At 32.1% G+C, this 16,403-nt stretch overlaps 1 long non-coding RNA gene across 1 annotated transcript; it reads right to left on the bottom strand.

Annotated features, from left to right (window-relative positions):
* Nucleotides 1-2,429: 2,429 nt before the first annotated feature.
* On the bottom strand, nucleotides 2,430-15,099 carry LOC111517865 (uncharacterized). Its single transcript, XR_002723871.2, has 2 exons — nucleotides 14,522-15,099; nucleotides 2,430-2,686 (listed from the first exon to the last, which is right to left on the bottom strand). It is a non-coding gene; the product is annotated as an uncharacterized lncRNA (long non-coding RNA).
* Between the last annotated feature and the right edge of the window lie 1,304 nt (nucleotides 15,100-16,403).

Below are 16,403 nucleotides of genomic sequence, written 5' to 3'. Positions count from 1 at the left end.
TTCGTTGATAGTTCGTAATCTTAGATAAACTACCAAATGCGTTTCTATCTCCAGCTCCAACTCTTTTCGAATCTTCCTAGCAAATATTCATCCAGGAGTGGTCGGCTCCAGTAGCAACTCTCAAAGAATATAGGTCCAACATCTGAAGAAGCAAGTTATGTTGAAATGATTATTCAAAATAGAAAGATGAATATCAGACACATTTTTTGAGAGATGATAGCTGGCATCAAGCGGAAAATTTCAAATTAACAACTGATTCATGAGTTCTGCAAATTTTATGACTTAATCCTGTTCATTAGAGCACATCTCTCACTTCCTTTCATTTCAGTGCTTTAGGACTTGCCCTTTATTTTGCCAGAAATTGAAAACAATTCAACTGATATTTTACCTGATGATAAGTATTGTTTGTATTTCGTCAATTGGTTTGTATAAAAATGTCCAACTTTTATTTTGACACCTTTTCCACTCAATCTCAATATTCAGTCTAGTTATGAATTTATTCAAACGTACAAAGTTAGAATCTACCAATGAATATAAATTATACTAAATTTGAATGCAAAGGATTCACACCTGGTTAATTCATGAGTATCTATGAGTAAATTATACTGTTAAGAAAATCCTGGGCAGCAGATATCTCCGGTAACTGCGTGGACAAAGGTAGTGTTTCGAAATCTAGTGGAGTATGGTATGGTTTTCATCTACCAAAACAGCACATCACACATTATTTTTTGTGTAACCAGTTGGAGAAAGTCCCATTTTGTGTAACAAATACAATTTCTGCAAGACGAACGTAACGAGGGTGAGTTACACGTTTTTTATTATGTGCTAGGAGGGCAACTAAAGCACCTCATCCTTCTTCTCATCATCTCTGATAATGTCTAATGGACGTGTAGACGAAACGTCTCACATAAAAACCTACAAATCAAGGCCAACAAACCCGGGAAATAGCTTTGACGCTGTTCCATATAAAATTTCTAATTTTGATGGAGAATATTCTTTCGTCATTTTTGAAATGTTTGAATTATCGGCAATTAAAATTTTTCTGTTATCAAATACGTTCGTAATACCGCTTGTCAGTGAAGCCTATATCAAGTCGACTATATCAATATAAGCATTAGGATCTTTGTTGTCACACCCCACTCTTCTTTATTCGCGCTTTGCCAGTGTGTGTATTTATAGTGAATTTATTCTGATTTCTCATCCTGATTTCTCTGTAAGAGTTTAATATCTACTTCACTATCAACATCAATAATATTCAACAAGATATCTCCTCCGGTGTATTCACATAACCTGATGTATTTCTCCTATATCAGGATGGTTTTTGAATATTCTCTGTGTCAGATCAAAAAATGATCATTTACCTCAAAAGAGAGAGGAAATGGATTTGCTACTACTAATCTATTTTGTCGAAAAAATTACGGCCAAACTGTAACTTCAAACACTTTAATTTTGATTCCCTTGTATGGAAAGGAAGAACAAATACCTTTAGTTGAAAATATTGTCATTGTATTCAATACATTATTCGACTTCCCAGGAAGGACGGTCAGTCTAAATTACTCGAATACTAAATCTGTAACGTTCAACATGTAGTATAGTTTCAATATTTGGATATCGAACCGTATACAAATTCGAAGAAATCAAGCAAAAAACTCTCATTTTTGGTCTGGCCTATGCTCGCTATAGGTACGAATCATTACTTTGTGGTGGTAAGGTAGATCGTTTTGGTTTTTTTGGTAAATGAAGGGTGACACGAAAGAAAGTTGATACCCTTTCTTCCCGAGTTCGAGTAATTGAGATTGATCTTCCTTACAGCAAATTAAGTCGATTAAGCTGTCAATTACTCTCCACTCTGTACCATCGTGTGTGAGCCCGCTTGAGTATATTTTGTCGCGCGATATTTTGCGATAACTTCTGAAATACTAATTCGAATAGTATGATGAAAAGGGCAATTACAACTTGTATGGAAAGCTTAAGGTAACTAAATTTACCTTAAGCTTTTCATACGCAAGTATATACATACAAGAAATATATTAACTCTTGTGAAAACGTAGAAAATCAACTGGCAAGCTGTACTGTAGACAAGACTTTACAAATACAATATGTCACCTAGCTAGTTAGAGATGGGGGTCAGTTTGGTCACTGCAGGGAGAGAAAGAGGTTCGAATTAACATGGGTAGGATAAGGTCATAATAGCGGGTAAGTCCTAAGACAAGGGATACAAGGAACACGATGGTATATCTTTTCCAATGATTCCACAACACTGGATTGAAAGAAGAAGCAGCAGTTGCACTTCCTGTATTTTTTTAAATCTATTGCAAGTAACTGAATAACAACAAATAGAAATCTACTGAATGTCGTCCTGTTAACAAACTGTTAACTGTGAGAATTATTTCTGGATGTTTATGGAACTGAAGGAATAAAAATACCAATTTTCTAAAACAGTATTTACGAATTTACATATTATATGTAATAGTGCACAAATGAAAAATCTATAGTATAATGTTGCATTCGCTCCATTCCATTCCGTGAATTTTCAGCAGATGAACTTTCAAATTATATTTCCTTTTCGTACTAAAATCACAGAAAGGACACTTTTTGAATGAAGATAGGCAATCTAGTTTGTGATGTATTTTCCATGAATGGTATTTTTTGAAGAATTTTCCACATGTTGGACAAATCACTTTCCCTGGAATAGAAGTTTACAATAATTATGAATATTCAAAAATCAGTATACCTTGGTGTTAGTAATGTTAATTTGAAGCCATGACCACTGAAAATGTAATATACTGTGAGATGTTAAGTGAGGAGTTATAGTATTTTTATTGGAAAGTTATTTTTGTGAAGACTGTGTTTGGTTGATTTTTTGAGTATAATGATCTCATTTTTATGAAATCTGCTGCGTCCATTCTGAAAAGTTGCTGCAGTAAAATGAAAACAATTTGTTGTACAAGAATACAGACACAAAAACTTTGGTTCTAAATGTGTTTCGCATAAAAAAGTTGAATAAAATAAATGAATCAATTTTAGGAAACGTGGCACTTCTGTGGAAAAAATATGTTTATTCCTCAGAAGGAACTGAAGTATTATTCAAAAACACGCAGGTTTTGAATGAAATTACTAGAAAAAAAATTAATAATTTCTAATGAATATATTGTTGAATAACTATTTCACGGATATCAGAAAACTGAAAAATTGGATGTGGTTCATCATTTTGTATATTTAACATTCAGTTGGAAAGAATATGAATATTTGTTTGAAAGTGGTTGACAATGTTTTGTGGTGTATTTCATCAGTTTGGACTTCCATTGTCTAATTCAATATAAAATTGATTTGAAATCCCTGAAAAAAATTAAAAAAGATTTACCGAAAATAACAATTTCATTAAACAAAAAACTGAAATAACAAAGAAATAACATACAAGCAACAACCAAACAAATAAAAAATTGAAATATTCGTAAAAGCTGAAAATTGAAAAAATTAAAAATATTACTAACAAGAATGAAAAATTAAAATAGAAAAGATTTCAAACCAAGTTATGTCACGATGTTTCGATTGTTAGTATCCACAATCCAGTTATCACCCGAAGACGATTGTGGATACTAACAATCGAAACGTCGTGACATAACTTGGTTTGAAATCTTTTTAATTTTTATTTTTCATTTTTGTTAATAATATTTTTTATGTTATTTTTTCAGCTGTTACTGATATTTCAATTTTTTATTTGTTTGGTTGTTGTTTGTATGTTATTTCTTTGTTATTTCAATTTTTGTTTAATACAATTGTTATTTTCGGTTGATTTTTTAAATTTTTTTCAGGGATTTCAAATCAATTTTATATTGAATTAGACAATGGAAGTCCGAACTGATAAAATATGAATATATTTCATACTCCATTTCATCGTCAATCAAGAAGTGAACTGGAAGGAAATGATAGAGAGTAAAATATATCGGAAACAAAAGGAAAGAAAGTAGCGTGCAAATTCTACGAGGAGAGATTTAGCTCAACTGTTCTTCACAATCAAATATTTTGAAAGGGGCAAATTTGAAATCTGACAACTCACTAACTAATTCGGTTTTCTTATAGAGGAAACTGTTTTTCTTTCAACGCAACATGTGAGACTTGTTTATTCGCTGTTTTTAAATTGATAGGTACAGATTCTGAAAGAATATTGTTGAATATTCCCAGATACAAACTATGAGATCTCTGCGGAAAGCTATCATTGAGAGATCAATGTAACTGTAATGTAACAACAAAAAACTTCAACATTCACATTAATAATATTAAGATAAACAACGTTTCAAGAGTAATGTCCTTATTTATTTTTTGTGAAAAATTTGCCAGATACTTTCTGTTATTGACTATTTTAGGGTCTGTCTCTCACGTGTGCAAAAAAAATTTAGGAAGTTTCAATATTTTACCCATTTCCTACCTGAAATAAGTTAGATGTTCGAAGTGAAAATGCAATTAGGAATTCAATTTTGAATTCAGTAATATAGCAGTGAAAAAAAAGTAAGTCCAAATTTCTAATCATGTCTGGAGCAAAAATTCACTGTATTTTCTTGAAAAAATAAGAGAGGGATGAAAAATGTTAGCTATACAAAATTTCGATTCAAATCTTTTTATATTTTTTGTATATCGGGGCTAGTTTTTATTGTGTGAAGAGTCATTCCAAATAAAAATCAAATATAGTTCACGTACGTTGACTCTCAAGCCATCGAAAACTAATAGTATATGAATGAATTTGATATTTGAAGTGCATAATCTTCTTCAGACAACTAAGTACAACCGACTGTATCTGTTTCCGAAAGAAATTGATACCTGTCGTACCTAATTGAAATCTCATCATCTTTAAATTTTTGTCATTTTCACGAAAAATAAAATTTTATGATCTTTTGGGTATTTTTCCCTTACACACTACACATCCATGTATAGAGTTACTTATTTTCAGATTGATTAATCCTTTCTTTCTTTGGAAGATTCTCTCATCCATTTTTTTTGTATCAGATGGAGTAGTAGAAAGCCAAAAACTTTCTTTCCCAAAAAAAAAAAAAAATACATATAATTATTTCATATAGCTGTAGGAAGGACGAACCGTTGACCCTACACAACAGCACTGCAACTGGATTCATCATTTCCTGATGATTCTGTCTTGGATGATGTGTGGTAGAATTATTTGTATAAATTGATGAATGAAGCCGTTACTACGTGATAGGAAATCATAATGAAGAAAAGAGAACTGAAACTCACTTTGTTTATACCACTTTTATTTGTCACTAACGTTACTGCAGTTTCGTCCTATAAGGACATTTTCGAACTTACACATTAAACTAACAACGGTTTGAATGAATGAATGAATGAAAATCGTATATTACAAATTATTTACAGTTTTACAATTTTGTGTGTGTATGTGTTTGTGTAGGGCCCTGCTATAGGCTTATGCCTCTTCAGGGTGAGTGAGTTATGTGTGTGTTTAGTGTTTTATGTTGGTGTTTGGTTTTGTGTTGTTTTTGTGTTCCAGTTTTCTTAGTTGGTTTTTATGTTGATCCATGTGGTAGTCCGGGTTCATTGCGGTGGTCGGAACAAAACAACGGTTTATTACATTAGCCCTTATATAGCACCCGTGTAGGTAATAATAGAGGTACTTGGCTTGATTGAGTACCTGAATTTACAATTTACAATGCGGATATGCTAATTTGAAATCCGGTGAGTAAACTAAATCGATTTGATCATATAACAGGTTTCACCCGCAATGTTCATGCTTGTGAGTTTGTAACCCTTCCTTGCATAGTGCAAAATTTCCGTATCGTTTAGATTCGGGAACTTGTGGTTGCATGCCAAGGAATGGTTTGAAAACATCGAATCATTTTTTCCTAGTCTGAAGGAACTTTCATGTTCAGAATACCTTTTTTTGGAAATTTCGACCACATTGTCCCATATAAACACTATTACACTCCGGACATTTTAGCTTATAAACTCCAGATTTCTACAACTTGTCCACCTTATCTTTGGCATTGAAAAGGAAATCAGATAACCTGGAATGTGGTCTGAATGCCACTTCCACATTGTTTTTCCGAAGAAACCCGCAATTATCTCTGTTCTTTTTCCATAATATGTAAGAGTTACCCATTTCATGATTTCTGTTTTTTTGACCTGAGGGTATATTAATCTGTAAGTGAATCAAGTCAAGTACCTCTATTATTACCTACAGGGGTGCTATATAAGGGCTAATGTAATAAATCATTGTTAGTTTAATGTATAAGTTTGAAAATATCCTCATAGGACGAAACTACAGTAACGTTAGTTACAAATGGAAGTGGTAAAAAACATAGAAAGTTTTAATTCTCTTTTCTTCATTAGAATTATTTGTGTTGTATCAGGTAATTTTTCATATTCAGTTCTGACTTTCAAAAAGGAGTCAACAATTTTATAAATTATATTACCCTAATGATGTTTCGAGAATGAAAATCCATCTTCGCAAAAAAACAACTACAATGGAATGTCCTTTGTTTTTTTGCAACGGTTACACTTTTAATTCTTTCGTAAAGGTAATGACATCCCCTTTTTCGATGGCAAAATTGAGAAATATAAGACACGTTACTAAAAATGTTTGATTTCATTCGCGAAAAGGATTTTGATATCTACACAAGAATATTTCTGGGGTGAACAAGAAGTTTAAATGCAATTTTCTCATCTTGCGGAAGATGAAAATACCCGAAAGAGGTGTGACTATAAACAGCACACATTGAACTATCCTCAAGCACATCTATGGAACGAAAATTGTATTGAATTTTATTCAGTTCTACCATATAACGTTTCGTTTCCTGTTTTTTTCTTTATTCTGACATTGAATGGATGAATTGGTGTAACAATTTTTTATAAAATGAAACTTTCAATGACTACATGTTAAAACATAGAAAATGAATTTTGTAGGACAAACACATATGTAAATGTACTAATAAGTACACTTAAAAATTAAGTGAGGAAGTTGGCTTCAACTGTCAGTAATATACAAGAAACTATGCTGAAAAGATAATTTATTGAAAATAATTTGCAATCGTACTAATTCAATATTGCTGCGTTAATACATGAAAATATGAATGAATGAACAAGTCAACAACTAGTGTAAACTTTCAAGGCCGGAAATAACCGTGTCAAAGTTATTTTCCGGTGCCTTAACCTGCATATCTGCATAAAATTTGGCAGAACTTGACCAAAAAAACCCGGAAGATATTTTTTACAAAGTCAACAACTGCACCGATCATCTGCAAATTACAATTTTAGTCACCGGGAAACCAATTGTAAATTGTGTTTGAATTTCATATGGGAAGCCAACATCTCATGAGTCTTGTAAATCATTCCACAACTCCAGCACTGAAATGGTCTCATCCCAATACAATTCTTCTCATGATTATACAGAAGGTATTTTCTCTTGTATTTTTTCATGCATTTGGTACACTGGTATGTTTTTGGTTCCATATGCAGTTCCATATAATGCCTCTGGACATGATCTTTCCTGTTAAATGTCTTGAAGCATATGGGACAAACGTTATTGGTAAAATCGACATGTCTGAGTATCTCACTAGCAGTTTTACCTAAAAAATAATGAGCACAGTTTAACAAACATATCACAAAGCTATTGTCAAAATAGAACATGCAAAGGATTCCTAATTTCAGAATCTACACAATCAGTTCGAATAGTCCAATGAGTTTTTGTTGAGGACCTTGCAGTCATACCAGTATTAATTACTTTCACTAACTTTCTAACTACATTGTGATACCTAGTATGATATAATGCATAATCTCATGTGTTTTGACGTATGTTCCGGGGTGTCTACGAAATACCGTTATTTTGTTCAACAGTGTTCATGTGGATTCGAAGTATTTGCTGGTATGCTAGTCATAACATGACTGTGAAGAATAACGTTTACGAAGAGTATGTTTCAGTAAAATCAAACATGATTTCAAATGGCGTACACACCTCAGCAACTTTTGATGCATTATTTAGCTCAGAACAGACCTCTTTTGGAGAATTGTTCTCATGTATGGAGCCCTGTCCCCAAACATACCATGAAGTTGCTGGATTCCATCCAGAAACGAGCCATCCGCCTGATTGGAGACGCGAACATCACGTGCAGCCTTGACAGCCTGGAACATCGAAGAAAGGTTGGAGATTTGTCTCTCTTCTTTCACGTTAGGTGTTCAAGTGACTTGAAACATTTGATTCCACCAAGAGCGGTTGCACCATCGTTTTGAGGTTCAACTCAGTATACCTCGAACTTCACTGTTGAGGAACTCTTTCATCTGGAGAACTGCGTGGGATAAACTTCCTGAGATCGTTTTTCCAAATAGATTTAATCTCCAGCGATTCAAATTCAATGTGAATCGCTACTTTCGCACAGGCACCGCTCTGAGAGCGCCTTAAGGATTATCCTGTTTCGTTCTTGAAAAAAACAGCTACAACTTTTTGTCAATGGCAAAATTCGTCGTATCACGCAGACAGAATTATTTTAAAAGGGGTTAGGTTCAACAATGGTTTATAGGAAACAATGGTATGTAGGCAACAATGGTATATAGGAAAATATACAGAGTGGTCAATTAGGTGTACAGCAAGTGGAAAAATTGTATTTCTTGTATAATTGAAATTTATGTACGTCAAAATGTTAGTGATTGTTCGAAAAATTTATCAAATACACCTAGAATAACTTCAGTCAAACAAAAGACAGAGCAAGTCAAAAAAATTTAAATGCTTTTATGGATATCTTATTGGGAAAAGTTGTTCAAAACTGAAACCCATTTGAAATGCAATTGATTTTCTGAAAAAAAATAGTTTTCTTGCTATTTTCAGACTTTCAAAAACACTCAAAATTTGAAAAGGGCACATTTTCAAAGAATGTTAGTTTCTTGGAGAAAATGTATTTTGGCTCACTACTTTCCATCATTGAAATGTGGGAAACTAACGAAAGAAAGAAATAATATAACTACAATTGAAAACAATAAGATACTTATGTGGAGCCTACTCAGAAGTCTCATATTTTAGACACAAACTTTTCCCAGATACAAATTTTTATTCCAGTTCGTATTGTGTATGCTCCACATATCTCTATAAAGAGTTTATATGGCATTTATTTTATTTATTTCCCTCTTTGGGAGTTTCTCATATTTATTTCTCCGCTGATAGAGAAGTAGAAAACCAAAAAAATTTTCTCAACACCGAAAAATCAAGAATCATAAATCGATCTCAACAAAAGCACGTTGAGCGTCACCAGATTTCTTTTGGTATCCGGAAACGAATATATGCTGCGTGTTCTTTAAAACGAGTTATAATAACTCGATCAGTCTGACCAATATATATTTGTCACAGACCTGCTTATTTCACATATCCCCGACTTTTCATTTTTCAACGTCTACCATTTAATGAAGTGGGCAAAAAAATTTGTAGACTATTTTCGCGTCCAATAAAAAAAAAAAGATTCAATTTGTTAGCGTATCTTGGTTCATACGGAACGACAATGGAGTATGAATCAATGTATTTTTGAAAGTCGAACATTTACTACGATTTTTTCTCAGATATATCGTTTCACTTTCATTCCACATTGCTAAAATTGGGCTCCAGAGACATTAAATTTGAGAAAAATGCTAAGGAATATAAAAAACTAATTTTATTCAATTTAATGTACCAACAATATTCAAGTGGAATTTTAATTTTGTACTCTATAATCATAACCGCACAAATATATATATTTATCATAATGCCTACAATAAAAACTGAAATGGCATCTGCTCAAGTCACACGATTCTTGGGCCAATCATCATTCACTTCTCGGCATGAGAAGTGGTCATTGACGCTCAATGATTGGCGTTCAATGACGTTTTTTCTAATTGTTCAGAGCTCATATATTTCTGTATTAACTTAACCATCCGAATATTTCGGTTTGGTAATTTTCATTATTTTCAATATTTTTAACATTTCATTCATTTCATTTGTTATTTCACTGATTTCACCTTTTAAGGACTATGGAAGTCCGATCTTGTAATATTCACCAGGAAACATTATCTACCACTTTTAAAGTAATACAGTTTTTATTTATATTCAAATAATCCATGACCCTAAATGAGTCCACTTGTAGTGCATTACTTGAATCTACAGACGTTCAGACGCTGTATCGACAATCGAACGTATCTCGTGACGTCACACTATCTTTCGACACACTCGTAGTTTCAAAGTCGTCTATTTCGATAACAGTAAATGCGAATGATCTTAAATTTCCAACATTGTATTCTGGGTGATGATCACTATCAATATATATTTTAAAAAATGCAGGAAATTAGACTCTACTGAAAGACGGTTTACAGACCTTTACTCATAGCACCTAATAGTTTTTAATTATATTGGAGGATATAAATACATTTTTAATATTTATATAGAATATCCAGAGTCGAAAACAAATAGAAATATACTTACAGCACTTTAACTAGTTATTTCAGCTTCAACACCTCGGCAATAAACAAATCATGTGAGTCAGAAAATCTGAAGTTGGATCTGAACTTGGCAACGTCGCAGAGATCAAAACAACTGGCATTATAGGTACCTTTCCAGAGAATGGGATCTTAAATGGAAGTGAGAAACTGGGGGTAAGTGGGGTAAATTTTTCATCTAATTGCATTTCTCATCTTGTTATGTGATTATTTCGAAGATGGTTTTCATTTAAATATTCTGAGAAGTCCAAGTTCATCTATTTATTGATTTATTTATGTAAAACATTGCATATTAATTTCATCAAGAAATGACTAAGTTATGATGTTGTTAACTTGGTTAGCGAAACACGGATCGAAAGACACTAGACATTTTTATTCGAGTGTGTTTTTACTATATTCAGTAAATGTGATAAAGAATCGTATATATCATATTTGTTAAAAATTGTGCGGTTACGCTCTTGAATAAAGCAGAACCATAGACCGGTTTACCAAGATATAATGATGAATTATTTTTTTTCTGTTCTCATATAAGACACAATATACAGTATGATTCACTCTATATGGTATTAAATTATCAACTGCAAAAAAAAATAACTGCTTTAATACCATTTTGTAGTGTTTTGTAATATTGTGAATCACTTCCTTTTATTCAATTAAGGGTCTAATTGGTTTCATTACAATTGTTTAGCCAATACCATATAGGTACCGTGAAACCTACTATACCTTGTAAATTTACAAAAAATTCTGACAGGTATGAAATTTGATCGCCCTAATCTAAACAGACACACCCGTCGTCAAACAGATAGGTACCTTATCACTGTAGAGCTAGCAACATTTAGTTTGAAGCGATAATTTCAAGATCATTTTAGATTGATAAAGTGCTCTTTTGTGGAATTTTTTATTTTTCATTCAAAGGAGATATCAAGGGTTAGGCTAGTAGAATTCAAATATAGAAAAACATTTTGTTGACTATGGGTTCTGCTAGCTTCACCGTTGAGCGCGCAGAACCAAATCAAAATCCTTCACATTTTGGAAATTTTGAATATGCAATAATTTCAGGCACATTTCAGAAGTAGAAATTATTTAAATGATTTTTTAGAATCATTCTTTAGGTGAGAAAGAGATCATTTCAGGCTAGTAAACAAATATGAATATTCCACTTATTGTAAATTTTGAAATGCATATTCAAGGCTTCTTCATTACCCTATTCAACAAATGTTTCTTACTCGTTTGAATAAATTTCTTGAAATATTTTGTTGGTGTTTGTGAAAAAAGTATAAATTTATCTCGGCTCTTATTTCACCCTATCGTGATTTTCCTTATGTTTCTTTGAGCTGGCAGAACCATATCGAAATCATTTTACTTTTCAGCAATTTAGAATTCTTAACAATTTCCCCTATCCTATTTACCGGTTTTTAATCAATGGGTTCTGACAGCTTCATCGTTAAACCTTTTGGAATTTTGTAAACTTTGGATTATTGATAATTTTAGACTTATTTTCATATATTCTCATTCGAAAATTATATTTTCGAAAAATTATTCCCGCTTTTATTGTGGGTGTCAGAGGGATTCGTCCAAATATTCAGTTGTGACGAGAAGCAAACAAATATTTGATAAATTAAATAACAACATTGAATTTATACATCTCTTACTTTCTAACCGGTTAGTTGAACGTTATACTATAGGAACATATATCATTTATGAGGTACATAGTATACAGTGCGGACTAAAAAATGTTTCTCCCTCTTGACTTTTGAACGGAACGAAATATAATTTTCAGTAGTTACTGTTCTTTTTGTGAAAATCAAATAGAAAAAATGTATTGGAATTTCCCTCTACGTAATTCCAATGAATATTCAAAATTTTTATCATTCACTGCCAAAAAACTGATTTTTCACACCATGAAATGTTCCTGGGGTCATTTCGTTACAAGTAAATATTTCATTCACTTTCCACGAGTCCTAAAATTAACTGGATATTGGATATTTATATTTAAAATTGATTAAGGCTTTCGCGCCCAAGATTTTCAGTGTTACAATCTTCGTTCGGGTTTGAAGGCCGTCGCCAGCACCTCTGAAGAAGTCAGTCACTCGTGCTGGCGAAACGTTAGGATATAGTTCCAAACCACGACGGCCTTCAAACCCGAACGAAGATTGTAACACTAATTATATTTAGTTTCTTAGAGTCTTTCATATGATCTGAAACTCGTGTTTCAAGATACAGTCCGGTTTGACCAACATATAATTTGTGACAGTTTCCACAGTTCAATTGTATACTATAGTTTTCAACCGATGTTGCAATTCAGCAAGATGAATTAACTCCTCATTTCAGACTGGTTCGAAAGTGGGTAAATAACAATAACCCAAATCGGTGGTCCCTAAAAATGTCCCACTAAATCAACTGATTTGACGCTCTTGGATTGTATGTAGATATTCGTGGAATTTAAGGTATATGTTACACAACAGTAGAGATGCTTCTACCCCAGACACATTCCATAATGTAAAAAAATATTTCGTAAACAAACTTCACTATTGTTAGGAAGTAAATGGTAAGCATTTTGAACATATATTGGGATGAACTGGAGTGAGTTTTGTACACATATTTTCCATAAGTTATGAAATTTATCGTTTGTTTGCGTATTCTGAAAACCAATATAACACTGCTAATTTGATACTGAGAAACAGCTGACCTCATTTTCAAAAGTAAATCAAAGTTGAATAAAGAATTGAAATATTTATTGGGAGGTATCATTTGAAAAAAGTTGTTAGCGCCCGTTCAGTGACGTGTGACAAAACAATTTCCTTCTTATGAGAATAGTACTGAAAATGTACTCAAAATATTTGATTTTCACCGTGCCCAAGACAATATCATGTGATTTCATATACACTCACAATAAATATGCATTCAAAATTTTGTTCAAGTGTTCCTCATATGCAGGTATCCCTAAAATAGTTTAAAAGGATGAAATTATGAACAAACTAAATAAATTGAAATTAAGAGTTGAAATTGTCAGTTTTGTTGTATATCAATTTCCTAAATCTATCATTTCTACCATCTCCATAATTTTACTCGAAATTATTCATATTTTGAAGAAGTATCAACTACTGGTATTACAAAAATTACGAGTAGTATTACAAATATTTTCCATCGCTCCAAAGCACTATTAGATTCATATGAAATCCACGACATCTTGAAGCTTTTTCGTGATTAAGGCTTCGATAAAGATTTTTTTATCATTTGGTACTAGAAAGAATGATTGGGATCCTTCAGTTCATTTCATTGAATATTAATGATAAATGAGCGATAAACTGTGAAATTTTGTCAATTTTACGATAGTGTGTCAAAGCAAACGAAAAAGTTCATAGTACTAGTATTCAATTTGATTCAGATATATATGAATGAATCTTTGTGAGCGGAAAAGAGTATGTAAATTATTTCGAAATCTTGCTAGCTTCAATTCGTAATACACCTGCGGCGAGATATACTTTATTTTTCATCAAATGTTTCATTTATTAAGTCTCATATGTAGTACGTAGCCCCCAAAAATTTCGATTTTTATCAAGATTATCCAAAATTCTATGAAGACCTTCCACATTTGTATATCATAATCAATTATTTCAAAGCATACATCAAACTTTTATTCCAAAAAAGCTGTCACAACGTTTATGAACGCTGTGACAACTTTATTAAATGAAATAAAAAAATAAAGGGAAAGTGAAGTAAATTAGTTTTAGTATGATTCACATCAAGTTACATCCAACAGAATCCCTACTCACAATGTTGTTATAAAAAAAACAACAAACAATTTCTGAAAGAATTCTGCAGATACCACTTTAAGACTTTCATTGTGTCATTAAAAACTGTCACTCCAACCGAGATTCCAACCATATGAAGCTGCGTTTTTCTGTTTATTCACCTAATATAAATTTTTACTTATTTGTAAATGAAACGTAGGTAAAAGTAGTTCAACTGAAAATGTTTATTTCTATTATTATTTCCCAATCGTGATAATTACCAATTTTAGTACATACAAATGAAGACGAACCTTTTTCATTTCCACACCGAGAATCAATTATGGTCTATGAAAAGAAACGTGTTATCCATTCAGAATTATCAGTATTTTACTGATACTTTCACTGATCCCTGTTTCCCCTACACCTTCACAGTCACATCACAACACATGGTCATGGAGCTAGGTTAAGGTTGAGTCAAACGTTGAGTGTCAATAGAGGGCCCGTGGAATAATTTTTCTCACCTCACATTTTAACGGAATTATATAGAACATTTGAAATTGAAATGAATTAAACTCTTCAAACACAACACTTAACGTCAACACTACTATAAATATTCAACCTCTCGTGCGATACTAACAACGATAACTTTCCGCTTCCCGCCACAAGCGAGCTTCGGGTCGTTTACGTTACGTCACTGCCTATTTGATTCTACACTGAATGGTTACTGGCAGTGATGCCACATTTTTTGGAAGTCCGTACTGTGCAAACGGTGGGTTTGAATATATTCGTTGGATTGATAGACCAATGTGGATCTGCTGGAAAGGTAAAAATGTAAAAAACGCATACTTTTTTTGAAAGGTAAGAAAACGTGGTGCTCATCACAGAAAAAACTAAACAAATGGTGTGAACTTAAAGGATGAAAATTGGTTTTTTCACGATTCCCCTGAAACTGGACCTCGTATGGAAAAAAATTAAATTTGAAAATTGTAAGTAATATAAGGATCTATAATGGATTAGGTCAAAAAATTCGACAAGTTTTTTCAAATATATCGAAAATATTGTTCAAGGACACAAAAAAATATCGTGGAGGATTGAGCCCTTAATATTAATTTAAAGAGGTCTATCATCTTTTAAATTTGTGCTTTCAGGAAACTGAATTCCCTACAAAAAACGTCTCTTTGAAGATTTTCGTCAGACGAGCCGTTTCCGAATAATCAAGCTTTTAACATTGATATATTTTATAAATTCACCTTTTTTATTTTGGAATTTTGTAACTATATAGAAAGGAACAACAGTGATTCTTAAAGGCAATTTAATGCTCTACAAAAAAAGGTCCCCTAACGTTTTCACATGAAATCACTCTTTCAAAAGTTATACACAATTTGAGTTGAAGAAAAAATCAAATTATGGTTTTCTTCGTTATTGAATCAATTTTTTTCACTCAGTAGAACATAATATATTCAAAACTATTCTCGGCTAATAGCCATTTATTATTCGAGAACGCAGATTTACTTCAAAATAATCAAAAAATACAATTATGTGGTATCATTACCCCCTTGCTCCTCTATTTGTTTGGCTTTTCCGCAACTTAATCGCTGTGACGAGTGAAAATATTCCCTATCCTCCGCAATGTCTATCACAAACGCCGACCGCACACAACTAACCACATATAATCTGATTTTACTTTTTTTCAAATATGTGAAAGTGTATATAATTTTCAATAGTGAAACCACATAATTGTGATTTTTTATTTATTTTAAGATAGTAAATCTACGTTTTCGCATAATAATTATTAACCGAGAATAGGTTTGAATATATTTTTAGATGTAGATATAGAAATTTAGATATTTTAAGTGATAATATTGATAAAATCAATTTATATGATGTAAAATATCAATGTGGTTGTTCTACTGAATAAAAAAAATTGATTCAACAACAAATTTTTTCTTCAACTTGAGTTGTGAAAAACTGTAAAATAACTGTAAAAACATTAAGAGACCATTTTTTGTAGAGCATTAAATTTCCTGTAAGAATCTTCCTTATTCCTTTCTACATATTTATTTGTTCGTTAGTTACAAAATTTCAAAATATAAAAGGTAAATCTAAAAAATATATCAATGTTTAAAGCTTGATTATTCCAAAAGGGCTTGTCTGGCGAAAATTTTCACTAGAGACTTTTTTGTAGGGAATTCA

The sequence above is a fragment of the Leptinotarsa decemlineata genome, unplaced genomic scaffold (genome assembly GCF_025532065.1).
Source record: "Leptinotarsa decemlineata unplaced genomic scaffold, Ldec_3_MD MMD2_tig00000133_RagTag_RagTag, whole genome shotgun sequence".
NCBI classification, from domain to species: Eukaryota; Metazoa; Arthropoda; class Insecta; order Coleoptera; family Chrysomelidae; genus Leptinotarsa; species Leptinotarsa decemlineata.
Note: the sequence above shows the minus strand (reverse complement) of the source record. Positions and strands in the feature narration are given on the sequence as shown.